The following is a 24,479-nucleotide window of genomic DNA, read 5'->3' on the forward strand; positions in this document are numbered from 1 at the left end:
ACAGCTGTAGTTTATTACTTATATTAATAGGATTTACCAGTAGAAGCAATCACTTGACTCCAGTGGTATTTATTACATTACAACAGTACCAAACGGCACAAATGGCCAGCCATCATACAGAAATCCTTATCTGCACAACTTCTGTGCTCTCCCGGAGATCACAAGTGTGTTCTCTCCTATCCCTGCTCCATCCCGTGTGCGCCAATTCCAAATAATATGTGTAGATAGATAGATAGATAGATAGATAGATAGATGGATAGATAAATAGATAGATAATAGAGATATAGATAGAGGGATAGATAATAGAGATATAGATAGAGGGATAGATAGATAGATAGATAATAGATAAATAGATGGATAAATAGATAGATAGATAATAGATAGATAGATGGATAGATAAATAGATAGATAGATAGATAGATAGATAGATAGATAATAGAGATATAGATAGAGGGATAGATAAATAGATAGATAGAGGGATAGATAGATAGATAGATGATAGATAGATAGATAGATAGAGGGATAGATAATAGATAGAGGGATGGATAGATAGATAGATAGATAGATAGATAGATAGATAGATAATAGAGATATAGATAGAGGGATAGATAAATAGATAGATAGAGGGATAGATAGAGGCAGTACAAAACCATCCTCAGGAGGAAGAAGCAGAGCTACATCTCTACCAAACTTAGCCAACTCCAAGACGCCCTCCAAGACAACTCCTTCTGGGAAATATGGAACCACATGGACACAAAGAGCAAGAAAAAGAATGACACCCATATCCAAAATGGCAACATCTGGCTCCAGTACTTCAGAGACCTCTACAAAGACATCCCAAAAGAAGGACTAAGCCAAGAGCAGGAAAACATAACATCAAAACTAAAGGCAATGGAAGAGAAAATCAAAAACTTCCAAAACCCACTGGACACACCAATTACATTACAGGAAGTTGCAGAGAAAATCACTTCCATAAAGTGTAAAAAATCTAGTGGTCTGGATGGAATCCCCCCAGAGATGCTGAAGTACAGCCCACCAGAAATTCAAGCTGCAATGGTTAAACTGTTCAACATTGTGCTGAGTGCTGGTTACTTCCCTCGTACCTGGAACCAAGGACTCATTACACCGATCCACAAGAGTGGGGACAGGTATGACCCTGCCAACTACAGAGGCATATGTGTCAGCAGTAACTTGGGAAAACTGTTCAACAGCATCCTAAACAAAAGGATCATCAGTTTCCTTACCGAGCACAATGTCTTGAGCAAAAGCCAAGCAGGGTTCGTGCCAAACCACCGCACCACGGACCACATCTACACCCTGCACAGTCTCATTCAGAGCCACGTCCACACTACAAAGCATGGGAAGATATACGCCTGCTTTGTAGACTTTAAAAAGGCCTTTGACTCAGTGTGGCACCCGGGCTTGTTCTTGAAACTGCTGGAAAGCGGAATAGGAGGAAAGACCTACGATGTCATCAAAAGCTCCTACACCGAGAACCTCTGCAGCGTGAGTGTGAACGGTAGAAGAACGGCTTATTTCCAGCAGAGCCGAGGAGTCAGACAGGGCTGCAGCCTAAGTCCAACGCTCTTCAATATTTACATCAATGAGCTGGCTGCTGCTCTGGAATCTTCACCTGCTCCAGGCCTCACACTCCATGACGCCCAGGTGAAATTCTTGCTCTATGCAGATGACCTACTGCTGGTGTCACCAACCGAGAAAGGTCTCCAAGACAACCTACAAATCTTGGAGAAATTCAGCTCCACATGGGCACTACCGATCAATCTAAAGAAAACCAACATCATGGTGTTCCAGAGAAGAAAAAGAAGATTTGACCAGCATCCTTCATTTGTCGTAAACGGCTGCACTCTAACAGGAACAGACAAATACACCTACTTGGGCCTGGAAATTCACCAGTCAGGGAGCTTTAAACAAGCCATAGAGACCCTGAAAAACAAGGCCTGCAAAACCTTTTATGCCATCCGAAGGAAATTGTATCATCTGAAGCCACCAGTGAGGGTCTGGCTAAAAATCTTCGATTCCATCATCGTCCCAATCCTCCTGTACGGCAGCGAAGTCTGGGGCCCTCACACTTACCCAGATTGGTCAAGGTGGGATTCCAGCCCAACAGAAATATTCCACCTGGAATTCTGTAAGCACCTTCTCCAGGTCCATCGAAGCACCTCCAACAGCGCCTGTCGAGCTGAGCTGGGCAGATTCCCTCTACACCTAGCAGCTCTGAAGAGGTCACTATCATTTCAGGCTCACCTACAGAGTAGCAATCCAAGCTCCCATCACCACAAAGCTCTGATACATATACGTGGGCCAGATGAACCAGGACCCCTGGCACAGCTCTCCCAAACCCAACTGGACAAAATCACCAATCACACCAGCCTGACAAAAACCAGAATCAGGAAGATGGTAGACGAGGGCCAGGAGAGGTATGTCAGTGACTGGAGGACCGACATCAACACCTCACAGAAACTAACCACGTACCAGAGTCTACAGAGAGACTACAGACTGGCCCCGTATCTGGAAAAACTCCCGGATCCCAGAGACCGCAGGACCCTGAGCCGATATAGACTCAGTGCCCACAGTCTAGCCATCGAATCCGGCCGACACAAGCAGAGCTACAAGCCCAGGGAGGACAGACTGTGCCAACACTGTGACCTGGAGGCCGTGGAGGATGAAACCCACTTCCTGCTACACTGCACCAAGTACTCAGCAGTGAGGGACACTCACTTCAGGAGACTCTCCCATCTCTTCCCGGATTTCAGCTCCATGAAGGAGGAAGAGAAAATATATATCCTGCTGGGGGAAGAAGAGAGCGCAGTGGAGATAGCAGCGCGGTATGTGAGCGAATGTCATAGACTTCGAGAAAGAGAACTATGATAAGCCATGGACTTCCATAGCCCCCCATCCCAGATGTGGCCCCCCAATCCCCACCCTGGATATGCCCCAACCACCGTTACTACAGTCCCCACCCTGGATATGCCCCATCATAAGCCATGGACTTCCATAGCCCCCCTCCTAGAAGTGCCCCCACAGTCCCCACCCTGGATGTGCCCCATCCATCCTTCCTACAGTCCCCACCCTGGATATGCCCCATCATAAGCCATGGACTTCCATAGCCCCCCTCCTAGAAGTGCCCCCACAGTCCCCACCCTGGATGTGCCCCATCCATCCTTCCTACAGTCCCCACCCACCATCCCCACAGCCCCAGCCCCTAATGTACACTTGCTTTGGCAAAACTAATTTGTATTTGGTCCTGCCAATAAAGCTTATTTGATTTGATTTGATTTGATTTGATAGATAGATAGATAATAGATAATAGATAGATAGATAGAGGGATAGGGATAGATAGATAGATAGATAGATAGATAGATAGATAGATAGAGGGATAGATAGATAGATGGATGGATCGATAGATAGAGGGATAGATGATAGATAGATAGATAGAGGGATAGATAGATAGATAGATAGATAGAGGGATAGATGATAGATAGAGGGATAGATAGATGGATGGATAGATAGATGGATAGAGGGATAGAGAGAGGGATAGATAGATAGATAGATAGATGGATGGATAGATAGATGGATAGAGGGATAGAGAGAGGGATCGATAGATAGATAGATAGATAGATAGATGATAGATAGATAGATAGATAGATAGATGATAGATAGATACATAGAGGGATAGAGAGATAGATGGATAGATAGATAGATAGATAGATAGAAGGATAGATAGATAGATAGATAGATAGATGGATGGATAGATAGATGGATAGAGGGATAGAGAGAGGGATCGATAGAAGGATAGATAGATGGATGGATAGATAGATGGATAGAGGGATAGAGAGAGGGATCGATAGATCCTGGCTGTGCACATATCTGTACATAGTGCATAGTGCATACTGTCATGCTGTAACCCCTGCTGCTTCTATTCTGTACAGTGATCAGCATTAGAATGGGTGGGTGCTGAGGGCCAGTGAGCTGCTAATGTGGGGGCTGGGGGTTAGTGGGCACAGGAGGGGTCGGGGCTGCTCTGCTCTCTGCCTCCTGCACGTCTCTCACGTTCCCCCTGCCCAGCCACCCTCTCCATCATCCTGCCCTCCCACCATGGAGCCCCCAGTCTCACACAGGATTCCAGCCTTTAGAGATGTAAAATCTCATTAGTAATTGTATCTCTCCCCCTTATCACCTGGGATGCTCTACACAAAAATGGAGAGCTCACCTTCCTGCAAACAGTGCCTTCTACTCATCAGGGATCATCATCTGCCTGTCTTGGCTGTGGGGTCGCTGCATAACCTCATTACTGATTATATGGAGACCCCTTCCAGAGCAGGTCCTTATACAGCGGACTGCCTGGGCTCTGACTTTTTGTAGGAGCCCGACATCTTGGCGCAGGTTTCTACCTGTCGTGTAGGCTTATTCTGTCCAGAAATAGTTAATGCCCACATTGTCTGTTCATAAACCTTATTATTCAAGTTTGACACAATCTATAGGTAATGTATGAAGAAAGATATAGGTGACTGGAGTACAGGACACATCCGCTGTGTGTATACAGGCATGGAAGGAACGTTACTGAGGTGACCGGGGACAAAATAGGGTTCCTCTAGTTTCATTTAACCCATTAGTTACAGAGTCCATTTTGACTTTACTGGTGAGGTAAAAAGCAGCTTTTCATTTGCATAAAACTCATGAAAAACCCAACGTTAATGCCGGTAATCTGCAGGTTATTAGCATTTGGGGACATGACAGGTTCCTGTGAGAGTCCAGATATGTCAGACACACGAGACTGAAAGGGAAACTGAAATGGAAACTGCTGCGTCTTTGAAAGAAGCCATATGTCAATTCTTTCAGTGTTTTTGCAGCTTTTTTTCACCCTTGAAAGCAATGAGAAAATGTAGAAGCGCTGCAAAAACGGAACTGCTGCATTTTTTTCTGCATTTTTGCTGCTTTTATGGTTAAACTACCGTAACTTTATTAAACGTACTGTTGAAAAATGACACACCAAAAAGGCAGCAAAAATGCAAGAAAAAAAGCAGCAAAACCTTTTTGGAAGCAGCTTTTCTGATGCCAAGAGAGCATGTTTTGGCTGCAGAAAAAATGCAGCAAGAATGCAAGGTGTGAACATAGCCTAAAACTGTCCGGTTGCTGCACTGAGAGTCCAGTTACCTTGAGAAGAGATGACCGGACCTGTGGAAGTTTGGTTTGGCGGGTTCAGCCGGATTTTAGATAAAGTTCAGTTGTGGATCCGGACTTGACCTAAACCCCAATGGGTCACTAATTGGGCAGTTCAGGTCTCCGCCACATGCAGCCAGCCATAAACAGAACGCTTCCAGGGAGGATAGCCTGGGTTTTGTTTTTATTTCATTATACAGTATTATTATTCTGTTTGTTGCACACTACATCTGATCACGCTGTTGTTACCCCCCGTGCACACCGTTCAAACACTGCCAGCGGCTCGCACAGGGCTGAGCCCCAAGCGTACCTGAGCACAGCAAGTGGTCAGTATACGTAAAGCACCTGAACACCGAACCCTGATTTTTTTGTAAAGTCCATGTTTGATATGAACCCCAACCTTTAAGGCCCCTTTACACACTGAGACTTTCAGCGATCCCACCAGCGATCCCAACCTGGCCGGGATCGCTACAAAGTCTCTGGTGAGCTGTCAAAACAGGCAAACTGGCCAACGACGCAACAGCGATCCGGACCTGCAGAACGACCTAGCTAGTCAAACACTGGAAACGAGTGATGTGTCACAATATCTGTCAATCACTATTCTCTGTCAGTCGGTCTCTCCCTCTCAGTCTCTATTCTCTCTCTGTCGGTCCGTCACTATCTCTGTCCCTCTCTCACAGTCTGTCGGTCATTTTCCCCTCCTCTCTCACTCACCGATCCCCGCCGCTCCTGTCAGCTCCACGCAGCTAATGAAGACAGCCGCGCGATCGGCTGAGCTGTCACTGAGGTTACCCGCTGTCACTGGATCCAGCGGTGGCCGCGATTAACCTCAGTGACAGCTCAGCTGATCGCGCTACTCACCTCAGTTGCTGCGTGGAGCTGACCGGAGCGGCGGTGAGTTGCGCAATCAGCTGAGCTGTCACTGAGGTTACCCGCGGCCACCGCTGCATCCACCGCTGGATCCAGGTAACCTCAGTGACAGCTCAGCTGATCGCGCGGCTGTCTTCATTAGCTGCGTGGAGCTGACAGGAGCGGCGGTGTCTTCTGTAGCTCCTGTCACCTGCATGCAGCAGAGCTGGATGCGACGCTGGAGGTCAGTGGATTACGCCGGACATGGAGGGCTTTTTGGGGCTGATTAAATTGGTAATGAGGGAATTTGTTTGTGTTTTTTATTTCTAATAAATGATTTTTTCGGGTGTGTGTGTTTATTTACTGTAATTTACAGATTAATCATGGAAGGTATCTTGGGGAGACGCCTGACATGATTAATCTAGGACTTATTGGCAGCTATGGGCTGCCAATAACTCCTTATTACCCCGATTTGCCAACGCACCAGGGCAAATCGGGAAGAGCCGGGTACAGTCCCAGAACTGTCGCATATAATGTATGCGGCAATTCTGGGCGGCTGCTGACTGATATTGTTAGGCTGGGGGGCTCCCAATAACGTGGAGCTCCCCATCCTGAGAATACCAGCCTTCAGCCGTATGGCTTTATCTGGCTGGTATTAAATTTGGGGGGAAACCGCACGCCGTTTTTTTAAATTATTTATTTATTTATTTCTATACTCCATAGTGACACGCCCACCGGCTGCTGTGATTGGGTGCAGTGAGACACCTGTCATTCAGCGTGGGGGCGTGTCTCACTGCAACCAATCATAGGCGCCTGTGGGCGGGGAAAGTAGGGAATACGAAATTGTTTAATGATAGGCCGGCTTTTTCAAAATAGTAAAAGCCGCCGCAGCAGTGTGAATGCCGTGCAGTGCCGCGCCGGGGATCGGTGAGTATGAGAGAGGAGGGGAAAATGACCGACAGACTGTGAGAGAGGGACAGAGATAGTGACGGACCGACAGAGAGAGAATAGAGACCGAGAGGGAGAGACCGACTGACAGAGAATAGTGATTGACAGATATTGTGACACATCACTCGTTTCCAGTGTTTTAAGTCCCCTTTACACACAAACTTTCTAGCGATCATGCTGCACAGCGGGAAACAAAGGACCAAAGAATGGTCCTGAACGATTTGTAGTGATCAGCAACTTCACAGCAGGGGCCAGGTCGCTGATGTGTTTCACACACTGCAATGTCGCTGGGGAGGTCGCTATTACGTCACAAAACCGGTGACGTTACAGCGATGTCGTTTGCGATGTTGCAGTGTGTAAAGCCACCTTGAGACTCCTGCGCTGCCAACCACTGAGCAAAACTAATTGATCATTGCTGAATTGTTTTGTAATCTAATCTAATCTAGCGTTACACAAGTAAAGCTTAATGGCATTAGATATCTAAGTATTATCCGGATTGTCTTCTTGGAAAACAATTGTTCTCTGCCATTAAACTATATATCTTGATCTGCTTGGAAGAAACTGGAAAAACACAGACTGGCATGTTCTTATATATCACTGGCCCCCTCAGGCACTAGGGCACAGACTTCTTTCCTCTGCATCTTCCAAGGCTATGCCCCTTGCATTTCTAGTAGCTAGTAAATATTACTACATACTGAGATACAATTTAACTTGGTATAAACTTGTATATACAGCGCTGACATTTAATCCTGGGGTTATTCCAGTAACCACGATTATTACTCCATTTTAGACACATGCACTTTAAACTTTTAACCTCCCTATACTCTTTAGATGGCTGTCGGCCAATTGATGGTTCAGCCAATCTTTTGACCTACAGTTATCTCCCTGACTCTCCCATGCACATGGGCGATCATTTTACAAAACACTACTGTGTCCTTTGTGAGAGAGTAATTGCCAGACATTTCTGGAGGCAGCTTCGTAATCGTATCATCGGTGTAGCGTCGGCGAAAACCATAATTACCTTGCTTCGACGGTCCGTTGTTGTTCCTCGTTCCTGCGGCAGCACACATCGCAGTGTGTGAAGTCGCAGGAGCGAGGAACATCTCCTACCTCCTTCACCGCGGCTCCTGTCGGCTATGCGGAAGGAAGGAGGTGGGCGGGATGTTTACGTCCAGCTCATCTCCGCCCCTCCGCTTCTATTGGCCGCCTGCCGTGTGACGTCGCTATGACACCACACGGCCCGCCCCCTTAATAAGGAGGCGGGTCACCAGCCATAGCGACGTCCCAGGACAGGTGAGTGCATGTGAAGCTGGCATAGCGATAATTTTCGCTACGCCAGCTATCACCACATATCGCAGCTGCGACAGGGGCGGGGACTATCACACTCGGCATTGCAGCATCGGCTTGCGATGTCGTAGTGTGCAAAGTACCCCTTAGAAACAAAAAAGATCTGTAGTCCAAATCCGGACATGTTGGATTCTTATCTGAATCCAACATCATCTGTCGGGGAGAGTCAGGGCCTCCCATATATATTAGGCTGTTGACCGAACCTGTTAAGACTGCAGGATTTGGCCCACATTAGTCTAATGTGTATGATATGTTAGATGGCGGCCGAACACATAGTCGATTGGAGGTATGGAGGTATGTATCACAGTGGTGGATGTCCTCAGTGATGTAAGCCCGAGTGCAAGCTCTAGTACATTTAGTGCTAAGACAATTCTTAGAGCGCATCAGGGCCGGGTTTTACAAGCAGCCAGAGAGATGGGGTGAGGGAATCTGAATGCTCACATCCCCCACTCATGGGTGTGGTTCATGTTAAAATAGAGACTGCTTATCTCACACATGGTCTGTGTGTGGAGGTTGCTTCACCTCCAGAAAGAAACTAACTGAAAGGAGGGTTTCCTTTCTTGAGTGTACGAGCATGCAGTGAAACAGATTTATTATCTTTCTGTTTTGTATCTTTATGCCGGAAAGGCTTGCTTTATCTTTTTCCTCTGAAGCGGTTTATGGTATCTGCAAATAAACCAGCCAGACTGTTTAAATAGAAATTGTTTCTGTTATTACCTCTACTAGCAGCTGAGTGAGTAGCATAGTCACAAATGACTGTAAAGCATTGTGGAAATTAAATGATGCTATATATGCAAGTAAAATAAATAAATCTGTATGGAGCCCTTTATATTAAAGGAAAATTGTACAAATACAGTATTCATAAAAGCACTGTCTGATAAACAACTTGTACATAGCTATAGAATAGGTAGTAATAGTATAATCACTGGGGGTTCAATCATTAGGATCCCTAATAGGCCTAAAAAGTATGCTGTGTTAGTGGAGCAGTCAGAATGTGTGACTTTCATTCTAGTAATCGCAGTGCCGCTGTAGCACCCGAGGGGGCCCACTCGCAGATGGCAGGGTGGTGTACTACCAATGGCAACAGGCCACGTGACTGCTTTGGAGCCTGTGAGTCAGAGGGGCCCAGTGCCGACCCAAGCCCCCTTCCCATGGCCCCCCACTGAAGATCACACTTTCAATTGTATCGGCATCACAGATGCCAATACAACTGAAAGCAATGATAAGAGATGGAGCGGCGTGCTGCCTCTGTCATCATTCTCCTGCAGTGTCTGTCTGTTCTCTGCCTCTGACAACTCAGTACAGCAGAGCGTGATGACGTCATTACTGTGCGCACCTGTGTGCTGAGCTGTCAAAGCGGCAGAACAGTGGACATGCTGAGGAGGCTGGAACAGCAGGGGAACGAGGAGAAGTATGTATTAATCAGAGGCCAGAAGATTATGGGGGTGCATTAAACGATATGTGGGCTGCATAATGCTTCTACATGGGGGCTGCATAATGCTTCTACATGGGGGCTGCATAATGCTGCTACATGGGGGCTGCATAATGCTGCTACATGGGGGCTGCATAATGCTGCTACATGGGGGTTGCATAATGCTACTACATGGGGGCTGCAAAATGCTGCTACATGGGGGCTGCATAATGCTGCTACATGAGGCTGCATAATACTATATGGAGGAATATGGGGGCTTCATAACCCTATATGGAGGAATGGAATATGAGGCTGCATTATATTATGTGGAGCAATCTGGGGTGCATTATATTATATGGAGGAATATTTTGGTGCATTATTCTATATAGAGGAGTATGGGGACTGCATAACACTATATGGCGGAATATGCAAGTGCATTATATGGAGTAATATGAGGCTGCATTAAATTATGTGGAGCAATATGGGTGCATTATATTATTTGGAGGAATGTGAGGGCTGCATACTACTATACCCCCCAGAGCTGTATGTCCCCTCCACCCCAGTGCTTTTAACCCCACAGAGCTCTTGATCCCTTCCACCCCAGTGGTGTATACCCCTCAGAGCTATATCCCACCCTCTGGAGATGTATGCCTCCCATTGCTGTATGCCGCCCTCCTCAGTAATGTGTGTGACCCACAGTAATGTGTATGTCCCCAGAGTGTCAGTGTGCTATGTGTGTGGTCATGTCTGTTATTGGCGGCCACCAATCAACGCAGCACAGACACATGCCCTGGAGGAGCTGGATGGGATACAAGCGGGGGAGGTAAGTGAGGCTGCTTCTTCTTTCCAATAATAAAAATATCTCTGTGTCTGTGTGTGTGTGTGTGTATGTATGATGTGTATCTATGTATGTCAGTGTGTATGACTGTGTACGGATTTGTCTGTTTATATGTGATTTTCTGAATTTTTCTTTAAATATGTATATGTATGTCTTTATGTGTACGTATCTGTGTATGTTTGTATCTTCTTGTGTATGGGGCCCACTGAGACTCTTTCACCCGGGGCCCACAAAAACTTGGAGTCGGCCCTGAGTAATCACCTTCCGGAAATCAATAGGAGAATAGCTATGGACAAATCAACAATTAAGTCACTGGACAAGGTCCTCAAATCAAGGCACATTTCACTGGTGATGGAAGACAGGACTCATACATAGTCTGGTCTATTGGGTAGCAACATATTGTTGTGAAAATCTGGACAATGAAGAAACAAGACAGAAGAAGAATCAACACCTTTGAAATGTGGTGCTGGAGAAGGAGATGATCAATGGAATGGATGGCAGAAAGAACAAACAAATCAATTTTGGCACAAAAGCCAGACATGTCACTTGAAGCTAGCTAGGGTCACTACTTTGAACACATCATACAAAGAGAGCAATCACCGGAGAAGGACAATATGGTCAAAAAAATAGAAGGAACTAGGCGAAGAGAAGACCTCCAACCTGATGGCTTGATACAATCAAGAAAATGGCTGAGAAGACCCTACTGGACCTATCTACGCTTGCACGAGATCAATCTTCCTACAGAGTGTTCATCCATCAAGTCGCCATGGCTCAAGATCAAGCTGAAGGCCGTTAAAAAAACAAAACAAACTAAAAAGTAGGAGTGGTGGTTGCACATGAGTACTACTGCACCATTTACATAAAGAACTTTGAGTCCCCCCTTGTCAATATCAAAGAAAGTCTCAGGTGATTATTCATTTATCTTCAATACTGTGGATAGGTAATAAATGAACTGTATGGGACAGCTCATTTAATTAATTTCAATAACTGAGACACTCATTGAATGTATACAGTGGCATGCAAACGTTTCGGTACGTTTAGCACGTTGAAGGTGAAATGATCTCTATAAGTCATAAAGTCTTCTGCGGTCATGCAGGGGTTCTGATTTGCGTCTCTAGCAATCCTACGAGCAGCTCTCACAGAAATTTTGCTTGGTCTTCCAGACCTTATCATGACCTCCATTGTTCCAGTTAAGCGGGCTTTACATGCTACAATGTATCTTACGATGTGTCGGCGGGGTCACGTCGTAAGTGACACACATCCGGCATCGTAAGTTATATTGTAGTGTGTGACAGCTACGTGCGATTGCGATTGAACATTAAAACGTTTATCGCATGCACGTCGTTCAATTGCTAAAAATTGAACATGAGGTTGTTCAATGTTCCCGAGGTAGCACACATCGCAGTGTATGACACCCCGGGAACGATGAACAGATCTTACCTGCGTCCCGCGGCTCCCGCTGGCAATGCGGAAGGAAGGAGGTGGGCAGGATGTTTACGTCCCGCTCATCTCCGCCCCTCCGCTTCTATTGGCCGGCTGCCGCGTGACGTCGATGTGATGCCGAACGTCCCTCCCACTCCAGGAAGTGGACGTTCGCCACCCACATCGAGGTCGTATGGAAGGGTAAGTACGTATGATGGGAAATAATCGTTTGTGCAACACGTTTCAAAAAATTGAACGTGCTGCACATGCGATGGGGACGGTTACGATCGCATACGATATCGTATGCTTAATCGTAACGTGTAAAGCAGGCTTTAACTGCCACTTCTTAATTACATTTTGAACTGAGGAAAGGGCAACTTGAAAACGCTTTGCTATCTTCTTATTTCCTTCTCCTGCTTTGTGGGCCTCCACCATTTTCATTTTCAGAGTGCTAGGCAGCTGCTTAGAAGAACCAATGGCTGCTTGTTTTTTGGCACAAAGTTAGAGGAGGCTGGGTTTTTATAAAGCTGTGAAATTTGCATCACTTGGCCTTTCTTAACAATGATCGTGAACAAGCCATAACCCAATAAGGCTAATTAAGTTCTGAAACCTTAGTCAAAGTTACCTGAGCACACAAGTCTCAAAGGGTGCCTACATAGGTCCATTTTCCATTTTTTTTCCTTAATTTTAAAATGTAAAAGATAAAAATATTTTTTTTACCTAAAATACAAATGGAAATGTGTCATCTTTAACTTTATACCTTGTAGAGATCATTTAAACTGTAACTTGCTTAACTGTTCACAATAACAGTAATTTTGACCTAGGGTGTCCAATTATTTTGCATGCCACTGTACATGCTATCCATAAAACCATTTCTGTACAAATATTTTTTAATATTACTTTTGACTACTTTTGTTGACTACTTAAAAATCATTTTTCTAGTGATGTCACTTGCAGGGATGGCACTGGTGTCAGGATGTCAGGATGTCAGTTAGACAACGCACTCTGATTACTGGTGATCTGAGCCGAAAACAGAGAGTGCGCTGTCATTCTGCATATAGGACAGTGCACATCATGCTTGGACTAGCCCAGCCATTGAGACGAGCATCACTCATAATGCTTCATTTCAGGGAGATGGCAAAAGCTATGTTCACACACTGCATTTTTCTTACCCAAAAAGATGCAGCGTTTTTGGCCCCAAAAAACACACCCGCGGCAAAAACACATGTGTTCTTTATGCATTTTTTATGTGTTTTTACCGCGTTTTGCCCAATGCGTTTATGCGTTTTTAAGTCATATCTATTGACTGGAAGGACTCAAAAACACTGGAAAAAAACTCAAAAAGAATTGCATCTTCAAAAAGTAAGCGAAGATGCAGGCAAAAAAAGAAATCTCATAGACTTTGCTGGGAGAAGAAAATGCATGCATTTTCATGCATCTTTGTGACCTCAAAAATGCACCAAAAACGCAGTAAAAGATGCCCTGTGTGAACATAGCTAGAGGCTGCTGCAGAGACCGCAACCTCTGCTATCTGATGACGCTTCATTTGAGTATCCCAGCATGCATTCTCTATTAAAGTGCCATAAAAAAATAAAGTGAAATAAGAGATAGAATAGAAATTCGATAGTGTAGTTAGGGAAGGATTTTTAATTCAAGTGTATTAGAAATTAGTTTAGATTATGGCACTAAATATATAGAATGAAAATTACTTTGTATGTCAGACCACTCCTTAATTACCTATTAGAAAAGATACTTAAGGGTATGCGCCCACGATCTGCACGTGTCCTGGATGCAGCTTGCCTTTTCCTGTGGACATGCAAGTGTTTTCTGCCAGAGAACGCTTTCTCTCTGTACTCCCCGCTAAGAACACTAGTGTCTCCGCAAGAATAAATTGACATGCTGCGCTTCTACTGCACAACTCAGCTTTTAGATGCAGTGAAATACGCTGCGTCCAGTACTCTGCTATTCCTGATCGTGGGCACATACTCTTAAGGCCACTTTACACACAGCGACATTGCTGGTGAAAGCACCCGCCCCCATCGGTTGTGCGTCACGGGCAAATCGCTGCCCGTGGCGCACAACATCGTTAGTCCCCGTCACACTACTTACCTTCCTAGCAACGTTGCTGTGGCCGGTGAACCGCCTCCTTTCTAAGGGGGACGTTCGTTCGGCATCACAGCAGCGTCACAAAGCGGGCACCCAATAGAAGCGGAGGGGCGGCGATGAGCGGCCGGAACATCCCGCCCACCTCTTTCCTTCCTCATTGCCGACGGCCGCAGGTACGATGTTGTTCCTCGTTCCTGCAGTGTCACACATAGCGATGTGTGCTGCCGCAGGAACGACGAACAACCTACTTCCTGCAACAGCAACGATATTTGAGATTAGAACGACGTGTCAACGATATGGTGAGTAATTTTGATCGTTAGCGGTCGTTCATGCGTTTCACATGCAATGACGTCGTTAACGAGTCCGGATGTGAGTTAACGAGTCTCGTTAGCGATGTCGTTGCGTATAAAGCCCCCTTTACAGTGTAGTTACACCCACATTCTGGAACTAAAATTGTGGCAATTGGGGCTTCAATCTGATGTATTTTGCCTAATATTGTCATTAAATGGACAAGTTCTGTTAATAAAGTAACACTTTGCGGAATTAAAAATCAGGGATATGCCATTAAAGCTCGGCCAGCTGGCATGTATAACTGCAAATGACCTTCCCATATAAACAGCAGTAAAGCTGGGAGAGAACTGGACAGCTCAGACACACTGGCAAAGCTCCAGTCTCCAAATGAAAGTAGATGATGAAGCGCTTCTGGAAGGGTAGGGTAGAAGTAAACTGTTAGCAAATACTGTAACCACTCTTTTGCAACTAGCCGATCACAAAGTCAATCTTCCGTCACAAGCAGGAGCTGACATATCATTGGTGCAACCGCACAGCGGCCCAAGAGGTTGGGGGCCTATTTCTACCTCCAAAGCAGCTAGAATTGTGCATTTTTATGAACTCTTGGGCTGCAAAGGGCCCATATATTGTTCTTGCACAGGGGCCCTTTTCTGTCTGTGTTCGCTACTGGTCACAAGGGTTAATTAAATGTAGGCTCATCCTAAGCACTACATTATCCCTGTGAGTGGGATATATAATAATAATAAAAATAGCGCCAATATATTCCGCAGCGCTTTACAATACAGGAGGTTCATATGTAAACAAATAACAGTTATAGAAAATACAATATTTAGAGTATGGAGAAAAAAAACCCCCTGCTTGTGAGAGCTTACAATCTACAGTGCGATGGGGGGGGACAAGGTGCAGGTGCTTATTTACAATGACAATCCAGCCATCTCAAGGAAATGGGGGATAGATAATGGCTGCCTGGACCAGTTGGCCAGAACCTTGAGATGCATTTGGATGCCATGAGAAAGTGTGGAGGGACTATGTGAATTTAGTTCGTCTAGGGCAGGGGTCTCAAACACGCGGTCCGCGGGCCGCATGCGGCCCGTCAGGCTGCTTCGTGCGGCCCCCAGGCCCGTTTCCCTGTTCACTATTGCGGCCGGTGCAGGGGCCGCAGCCACTGCCTGTACTTTCTTAGATGAGTGTTTTGCCGGCGCTGCGTTCTCAGAGGCAAGGACTGTGCGCGCGCAGCGCCGGCAAAACAACCATCTGATCTGACATAAATCGCTGCCAGGGGCAGTCACCAGGGCACGGCCTGCAGACAGCAAGAAACAGAGATGAGGAGCCAAGGGAACGCGGGACAGGTGAGAAGAATGGTGTTTTTTTATTTTTTGTGTATGTGAAGGGCGGCACATTAACCCCTTAGCGACCTATGACGTACGGGGTACGTCATGGCTCCCTGGTACTTAAGGATCCATGACATACCCAGTACGTCATGGCGAAATCGCAGTCCCAGTGGCTGCGATCGCTGTTTGCATTGCAAATAGCAAATACCTTAGATTCGGGGAGGAGGGGACCTCAGGAGGGGTGGTGTCTCCTCCCCGGAGCTACGGAGGCTGTGATTGGCTGTGCAGCGTTCGTCAGCCAATCACAGCCACTGTAATGTTTCAGCCATTGAAAATGGCTGTAACATTGAAATCCAGCCCTGATCAGTGCAGCTGTAGCACCGATCATTGGCTGGAGCTGGGTGACCTCTGTTTCACCCGCCCCCAGCTCTGATTGGAGAGATCGGCCTTGTGACTGATCTCTCCAATCACTGTGGATCTGGGGCCAGAGACCGCCCCCTCAGCTTCACTCAGGAATAGGTGGGTGGAAGCCGAGAGCGATCGGTAAATTATAGCGCCCCCTTTCACCCGCCGCCACTTTCCCCACCACCCATTACTACAGGATGGGGACATTACTATAGAATAGGGACAAGGTGGGCACATGACTATAGGATGGGGACAATGTGGGCACATGACTATAGGATGGGGACAAGGTGGGCACATGACTATAGGATGGGGACAAGGTGGGCACATTACTATAGAATAGGGACAAGGTGGGCAGATGACTATAGGATGGGGACAAGGTGGGCACATTACTATAGAATAGGGACAAGGTGGGCACATGTCTATAGGATGGGGACAAGGTGGGCACATGACTATAGGATAGGGACAAGGTGGGCACATGACTATAGGATGGGGACAAGGTGGGCACATGTCTATAGGATGGGGACAAGGTGGGCACAGTACTATAGGATGGGGACAAGGTGGGCACATGTCTATAGGATGGGGACAAGGTGGGTACAGTACTATAGGATGGGGACAAGGTGGGCCCATGTCTATAGGATGGGGACAAGGTGGGCACATGTCTATAGGATGGGGACAAGGTAGGCACATGTCTATAGGATGGGGACAAGGTGGGCACATGACTATAGGATGGGGACATTACTAAAAGATGGGGACATTACAAGGATGGGCATAATACTATTGGATGGGGACATTACTATAGAATAGGGACAAGGCTGGGGTCATTACTATAGGATAGGATAGGGAACATTACTAAAAGATGTTGGCCAAAATTTCTATATAGTGATAATTGTAACACTATTAGTTACAAGAAAGGGATAAAATGTAAAAAAAACAAAAAAAAAACAAAATAAGGCATGACTTTTTTTTTTAACATCAATTTTTTTTTATATATATATATATATATATATATATATATATATATATATATATATATATATATTTATTTAACCAAAGAATGTGCACATTTGTTATAATAAACAAGTGAAAATGTTGAAAATCAGTGATCCAAAGGTGTGTAAAAAAATATATATGGTACCAATAAAAATGTCACTTTGTCCTGCAAAGAATGCGGCCCCCCAAATTATTTTTTTCCTCTGTGCGGCCCATACACCCAGCCTGGTCTAGGGAGTGTGATAGGCCACCCTAAAGAGATGCGTTTTTAGTGAGCATCTGAAGCTGAGTAATTCGTCCTAGCTTCTTTGGGTAGAGCATTCCAGAGGATTGGTACAGCTCGGGAGAAGTCTTGGATCCGGGAGTGGGAGGTTCGGCTTAGTGTGGATGTTAGTCGTAAGTCATTTGCACAGTGTAGAAAACGGGTGGGGTGATAGACAGAGCGGAGGGTGAAGATGTAGGGGGTGCCGCACTGTGGAGAGCTTTGTGGGTATATATGAGTAGACTTGCCATGTTACCACATTCAGAAATGTTGCCTTTTCTCTGCGTTTTTTCTACAGGTGACTGCACCAAAATATGCAATAGCAATCAGTTCTGATTATTGCATTTTTATGCATTTTACCCATTTTTTTATGCCTTTTTGATTCTGTACTTTTTGGCTTGGTTTGACTGAGCTTTTTAATGTGCTTTTTGGGATTTCACAATCAAAAATGTAATTGCATTTTTACAGGCATTTTTTCAGGATCCTAATAACAGCCTATTGAGAAAAAGAAATCACACTAAAAACCCACAGTTCCACAGCATCTAGTCACTCAGTAATCTTTAGTTTTCATGAACTTACAGCTTTGCTCGAATGGTTAAATGCAGCAGATTTTCCAAATAAAAAAATAAAGCTGGGAAAAAGTCAGCATTTACACTAGTGGGAACATGGCTTAAGTAAGAATTCTTTTTTTGGATAAGGAACCGGTATATAGTTTGGGCACTGCATTCAAGATACTCGCATTACAACGATAATCCTGGCAGTACCAGAGAGTTCTGAAAGGCAATATGTGTGCAAACAATGCATTTTCTCATGTTCTCTGCAGGAGTCCACACAAAAATACACAATAGCGTTATTTAAAGAGGACCAACCACCAGGATTTTCCTATATAACCTAAAGCCAGTGCTATACTAGTGCTATCAGGCTGATTCTAAACATACCTTTAGTTGTGAGATCGGATGTATACTTTTGTAATATAGGCTAAGGCACGTAAAGTTTGTGAAATGCACTGTTACTTGATGAGAGGTGCAACGGAATATCTAATAGGTTGGTCGGGTTTTGCTAGTTATACCCACCCCTGTCTGACTGCCTGTCCTTCCTCCCTCTGTCTTTCCTCCCTCCTTCCTCCCCCTCTAATAACAGAGACAGGGGAGGAAGGACAGGCAGGCAGACAGGGGCGGAAATAACTAGCAAAACCCGACCCCCTTATTAGATATTCCCTTGCACCTCTCATTAAATAACAGTGCATTTCACAAACTTTACTTGCCTATATTTCAGAAACTATACATGGGATCTCACAAGGAAAGGTGTGTTTAGAATCAGAATGATAGCACCAGTATAGCACTGGCTTTAGTTTATACAGTATATGAAAATCCTGGTGGTTGGTCCTCTTTAAATCTAATTTTCTTTTGTGAACAAATGTTGTGATTCTGTACTCATGCATTTTTTACATATTTTTTAATGCCCTCCATAAACGTTTATTGAGGGAGGCACGGTTCCACTCCAAATTTTAATGCACAATGGCAAGCATTTCTGTCAGTCTTCCACTCTATACCTCTCTAGCTGTCTCCAGCAAAGTGGTTGAGACTATTTTTGGTCATTCACCATATGTGTTATTGCTAACTATACAGTGCCTACAAGTAGTATTCAACCCCCTGCAGATTTAGCAGGTTTGATAAGATGCAAATAAGTTAGAGCCTGCAAACTTCAAACAAGAGCAGGATTTATTAACAGATGCATAAATCTTACAAACCAACAAGTTATGTTGCTCAGTTAAATTTTCAACATAAAAGTGTGGGTCAATTATTATTCAACCCCTAGGTTTAATATTTTGTGGAATAACCCTTGTTTGCAATTACAGCTAATATTCGTCTTTTATAAGACCTGATCAGGCCGGCACAGGTCTCTGGAGTTATCTTGGCCCACTCCTCCATGCAGATCTTCTCCAAGTTATCCAAGTTCTTTGGGTGTCTCATGTGGACTTTAATCTTGAGCTCCTTCCACAAGTTTTCAATTGGGTTAAGGTCAGGAGACTGACTAGGCCACTGCAACACATTGATTTTTTCCCTCTTGAACCAGGCCTTGGTTTTCTTGGCTGTGTGCTTTGGGTCGTTGTCTTGTTGGAAGATGAAATGATGACCCATCTTAAGATCCTTGATGGAGGAGCGGAGGTTCTTGGCCAAAATCTCCAGGTAGGCCGTGCTATCCATCTTCCCATGGATGCAAACCAGATGGCCAGGCCCCTTGGCTGAGAAACAGCCCCACAGCATGATGCTGCCACCACCATGCTTGACTGTAGGGATGGTATTCTTGGGGTTGTATGCAGTGCCATCCAGTCTCCAAACGTCACGTGTGTGGTTGGCACCAAAGATCTCGATCTTGGTCTCATCAGACCAGAGAACCTTGAACCAGTCTGTCTCAGAGTCCTCCAAGTGATCATGAGCAAACTGTAGACGAGCCTTGACATGACGCTTTGAAAGTAAAGGTACCTTACGGGCTCGTCTGGAACGGAGACCATTGCGGTGGAGTACGTTACTTATGGTATTGACTGAAACCAATGTCCCCACTGCCATGAGATCTTCCCGGAGCTCCTTCCTTGTTGTCCTTGGGTTAGCCTTGACTCTTCAGACAAGCCTGGCCTCGGCACGGGTGGAAACTTTCAAAGGCTGTCCAGGCCGTGGAAGGCTAACAGTAGTTCCATAAGCCTTCCACTTCCGGATGATGCTCCCAACAGTGGAGACAGGTAGGCCCAACTCCTTGGAAAGGGTTTTGTACCCCTTGCCAGCCTTGTGACCCTCCACGATCTTGTCTCTGATGGCCTTGGAATGCTCCTTTGTCTTTCCCATGTTGACCAAGTATGAGTGCTGTTCACAAGTTTGGGGAGGGTCTTAATTAGTCAGAAAAGGCTGGAAAAAGAGATAATTAATCCAAACATGTGAAGCTCATTGTTCTTTGTGCCTGAAATACTTCTTAATACTTTAGGGGAACCAAACAGAATTCTTGTGGTTTGAGGGGTTGAATAATAAATGACCCTCTGAATAAACTTTTCACAATTTAAAAAAAAAAAATAAAAAAAGAAATAACATTCTTTTTTGCTGCAGTGCATTTCACACTTCCAGGCTGATCTACAGTCCAAATGTCACAATGCCAAGGTTATTCCGAATGTGTAAACCTGCTAAATCTGCAGGGGGTTGAATACTACTTGTAGGCACTGTATGTGTTGGTGTTATGTTTGTCTTGGTCTAAAAAACTCTCTTTTAATATATTCGAATAAAGATGAAAAGTTTTTAAAATTTTGTCACTCAAAGTGAATAGGTATTTTTTTGACATAATCCCTGCACTTGTAGCCAGAGTACACATCGAGTTAATAAGCAAACCGCTTTGCTTATTTACCCGATGTGTACTCCGGCTACGTGAGCAGGGAGCCGACACTGGCATACTGAGAGTGGTGTACGCTAATAACCAAGGTAAATATCGGGTAACCAAGCAAAGGGCTTCGCTTGGTTACCCGATATTTACCTTAGTTACAGCTTACTGCAGGCTGCCAGACGCCGGCTCCCTGCTCCCTGGACAGTCAGATCGTTGCTCTCTCGCTGTTAAACACAGCGATGTGTGCTTCACAGCAGGAAAGCAACATCCAAAAAATGAACCAGCACTGTGTGTAACGAGCAGCGATTTCACAGCAGGGGCCAGATCGCTGCTCAGTGTCACACACAGCGAGATCGCTAATGAGGTCACTGGTGCGTCACAAAAACCGTGACTCAGCAGCGATCTCGCTAGCAATCTCGCTATAAGAGAAGTACCCCTTAGGACGGACTAAGCTTACCAGGGAACGAACAAAGGAACTTTCTGATAAGATTGTCAGTATTGATGTCATTAGCTGAAACCCAGGATCTATCATATAAACCATAACCTTTGCAATAAATAAGGTACTGCAACAATTGCCTTACTATCCTGGATTCAAGGATTTTGTCCACTTCATACTTGAGGCTGCCTCCAACCAACACAGCTGGAGGGGGAGTATCAACAGGGTGCACCAGCAAATAATATGTTTTTAGTAAAAATTTGTGAAAGACATTGGGAATCCGGAATGAGGGTGAAAGTTTCAATTGGAAGACTACTAGACTAACTACCTCAATAGTCCCATCAGAGCTAATGAACTTGGGACCCAACTTAGCAGAGGGAACCTTGAGTTTGATATTTATGGTAAATAACCACATCTTGTCCCCAAAAGCAAAGCTTGGTCCATCAATGCGCCTCTTATTAGCGGATGAGGTCTGTCTATTCTGTGCACTTTTCAGGTTTTCTCTGACTTCAGACCAGACAAGCTTCAACTTGTCTATAGACCTGTCAGCCTCCAGAGTGTCAACGTCAGAGGTCATAAAGGAACCAAAACGTTCATGATACCCAAGATTACAGAAAAATGCAGATGTCTTTAATATCGATGGAAAGTCTAGCCCAAAACTGATGGCAAAGGGCCTGGTCATACCACTGTGAGTCAGTAGCCTAGTGTTGAAACTCTGTACAGTACTTCTCCATAGGATATTGCCCGTGATAGAGTGCAGTAAATTTACTTTCAGCTAACGCTACTCAGTCAGGGTCGTCATATAGGAGCCCTAATGCTTAACAAAAACATGAATTAACTTTGGAGAGCTCTGGAGAGTCAGGGGGCAGAGAAAAGGCACAAGCCTCAGAGTCACCCTGCAGCAGAGAAATGATGAGTCCCACATGCTGGCTTTGAAAACTAAACAAAAGTGTCTGGAGCCTAAAATACAGGCTACAACTATCCCTAATAGGAAAAAACAATCCTGCGATTACCAAAAGTTGGTCATTGATGTTAACTTTGGGTTCAGGAATAATCAGGGGAGGTTCTGCAGAGGCTTGAATCTGAGTTGCTTCGTGGTTTCATGTTGGCGTCTTTGTTCTGCAATAAAGTGGACTAAATTGGAAAAGTCTTGCATTTAATCCACCACTGTTTGGTGGGGATCGATAACTTGTTTAGGACAGCCAATCTGTGATGCACACACAGGTAGTAGTCCCCTGGCAGCTCCAAAATGGTAACCACGAACAGGCTTGGAGCAAGCTACTCTGTTTTCCAGAACCCACCAGCAAGGGTCTAGGCAGTTTACAACTCTTGAAGTTAACGGGTCCAGATGGAATAGAACATGAGACGAAGGGGGTGCACCGAGCGAAAGTTCCATAGCCTTCAGTTAGCGTGAAGCTAGAATTGGCAACCCATCTTCTTTACAAGGGGAACAGAATGCCGAGCTGCAACAGGGAATGAATGACTCTCAAGAACTGTACTGTGGTATTGAGCTAGGTGGTACTGCAAGGAACAGGGCTAGTGAGGACAGGAACAACTAAGATGGAAGGAGTGGAAGGACTGTCGGTGGATATACTTTGTGTTGCTAAATAAATGTATGAGAAGATACGTGCCCGCTATCTCTTGTGTACACTTGTTTTGAAGTTACTGTTAATTAAAAGACTGTTTTTATAGATCTGGTGGTCTCCTTTAGCGAACTGGTTAACAATTGGTCCTGGCCAGTCCAAACCATCGGCAACATGCCGCCGGTATATGTGTGTACCGACCATACGACACAAGTGCACACACCTAGTCAGGATCCAAACTTTAATGTAGTGCGCGAGGCGTAAGAGAAGAGCACCTTGTACAGACTACCACATCAGGCCATGCTACAGATACATGAAAAGTAACTTGTAAAGTGAACATGGAGGAAGACTGAGAATCTGTATGTGCTTAAGCTGTCCATAATGAAACATAACATTTCTTCCCACACCAAGGAGGGTGGTGAATGAACCTTTAGAACAGAGGTCCCCACCTTTCTGACCTTGAGAGACTCATTCAGCTCCAAAAGAGGGTTGTGAACCACATTCAGATTTAATCCCCCCCTCACAGTAGTGACAGCCAGAGCCCCCATTACAGTATAATGATAGCCAAAGCTTTTCCACAGAGGTCAAACTGAAGCAATATATGAAGATCAAGGGGGTCAACATAAAAGTCACCATCTCGAAAACCTACTCTTCATAGTTGTTTGCTAGACCTATTGCTAATGCACCAAGCTTGTAGACAGGCACAAGCCACATATCACGGGCCCACGAGCCAAATGTCGCTCCCAAGTTAAAGGTTGGGGACCCCTGCTTTAGAAACTACTGTACTAAAAGAATCAGTTTGTAGCCATGGGCACATTGTAGCTTATCTGTTAAAGGAAACTAATAACCAGGATTTTCGTCTATAACCTAAAGCCAGTGCTATACTGGCACTATCAGGCTGATTCTATTCAGCACATACTTTTAGTGGTCAGCTCAGATGTATAGGCTTTGAAATCCAAGAAAGTAAAGTTTATAAAATCAGCAGCTTCTTGAGTGACAGCAGCTGAGGATTAGATAATAGCTGAAGTGGGTATTCATAGTTATCCCCTCCCCCTGTTAGAATTAGCATAAGTATTATACAATAGATTTACTTTTTTACTTGCAGGACCTGTGCTGAGGTGGTGTGACCAGAAGAGGCGGGGCCTTAGCCAACAGAAAATGTTTCTTTCTGGTATCAGCTTTGTTGGCTGAGGCCCCGCTTCTTCTGGTCACATGGGTATGACCTCACACAGGTCCTGCATGTCAAAAATTAAATCGATTGTATAATACTTATGCTAATTCTAACAGGGGGAGGGAATAACTATGAATACCCCCAGATATTATCTGATCCTCAGCTGCTGTCACTCAAGAAGCTGATTATTTTATACACTTTATTTTCTTGGATTTCAAAACCTAAAAAACCGAGCTGTCCACTACATGTATGTAGAGAATAAGCCTGATAGTGCCAGTATAGCACTGGCTTTAGCTTATATACGAAAATCCTAGCGATTTGTGTGCTTTAGTGGAAGTCTGTCACTAGGTTTTTGCAACCAAATCTGAGAGCTGCATAATGTAGAGAGACATAGATCTGATTCCAGCAATATTTCTTTTACTGGGCAGCTTATTGTAGTTGTTACAAATTCATTGCTTGCTGCCAGGTAGTCCCACCATGCCCCCCACCTTTGATCACCAGCTTTTTGCCTGTGCACTGTGTATACAGAATGCTGTCAATCA

This window comes from Anomaloglossus baeobatrachus, chromosome 4 (genome assembly GCF_048569485.1).
Source record: "Anomaloglossus baeobatrachus isolate aAnoBae1 chromosome 4, aAnoBae1.hap1, whole genome shotgun sequence".
In the NCBI taxonomy this organism is placed as follows: domain Eukaryota; kingdom Metazoa; phylum Chordata; class Amphibia; order Anura; family Aromobatidae; genus Anomaloglossus; species Anomaloglossus baeobatrachus.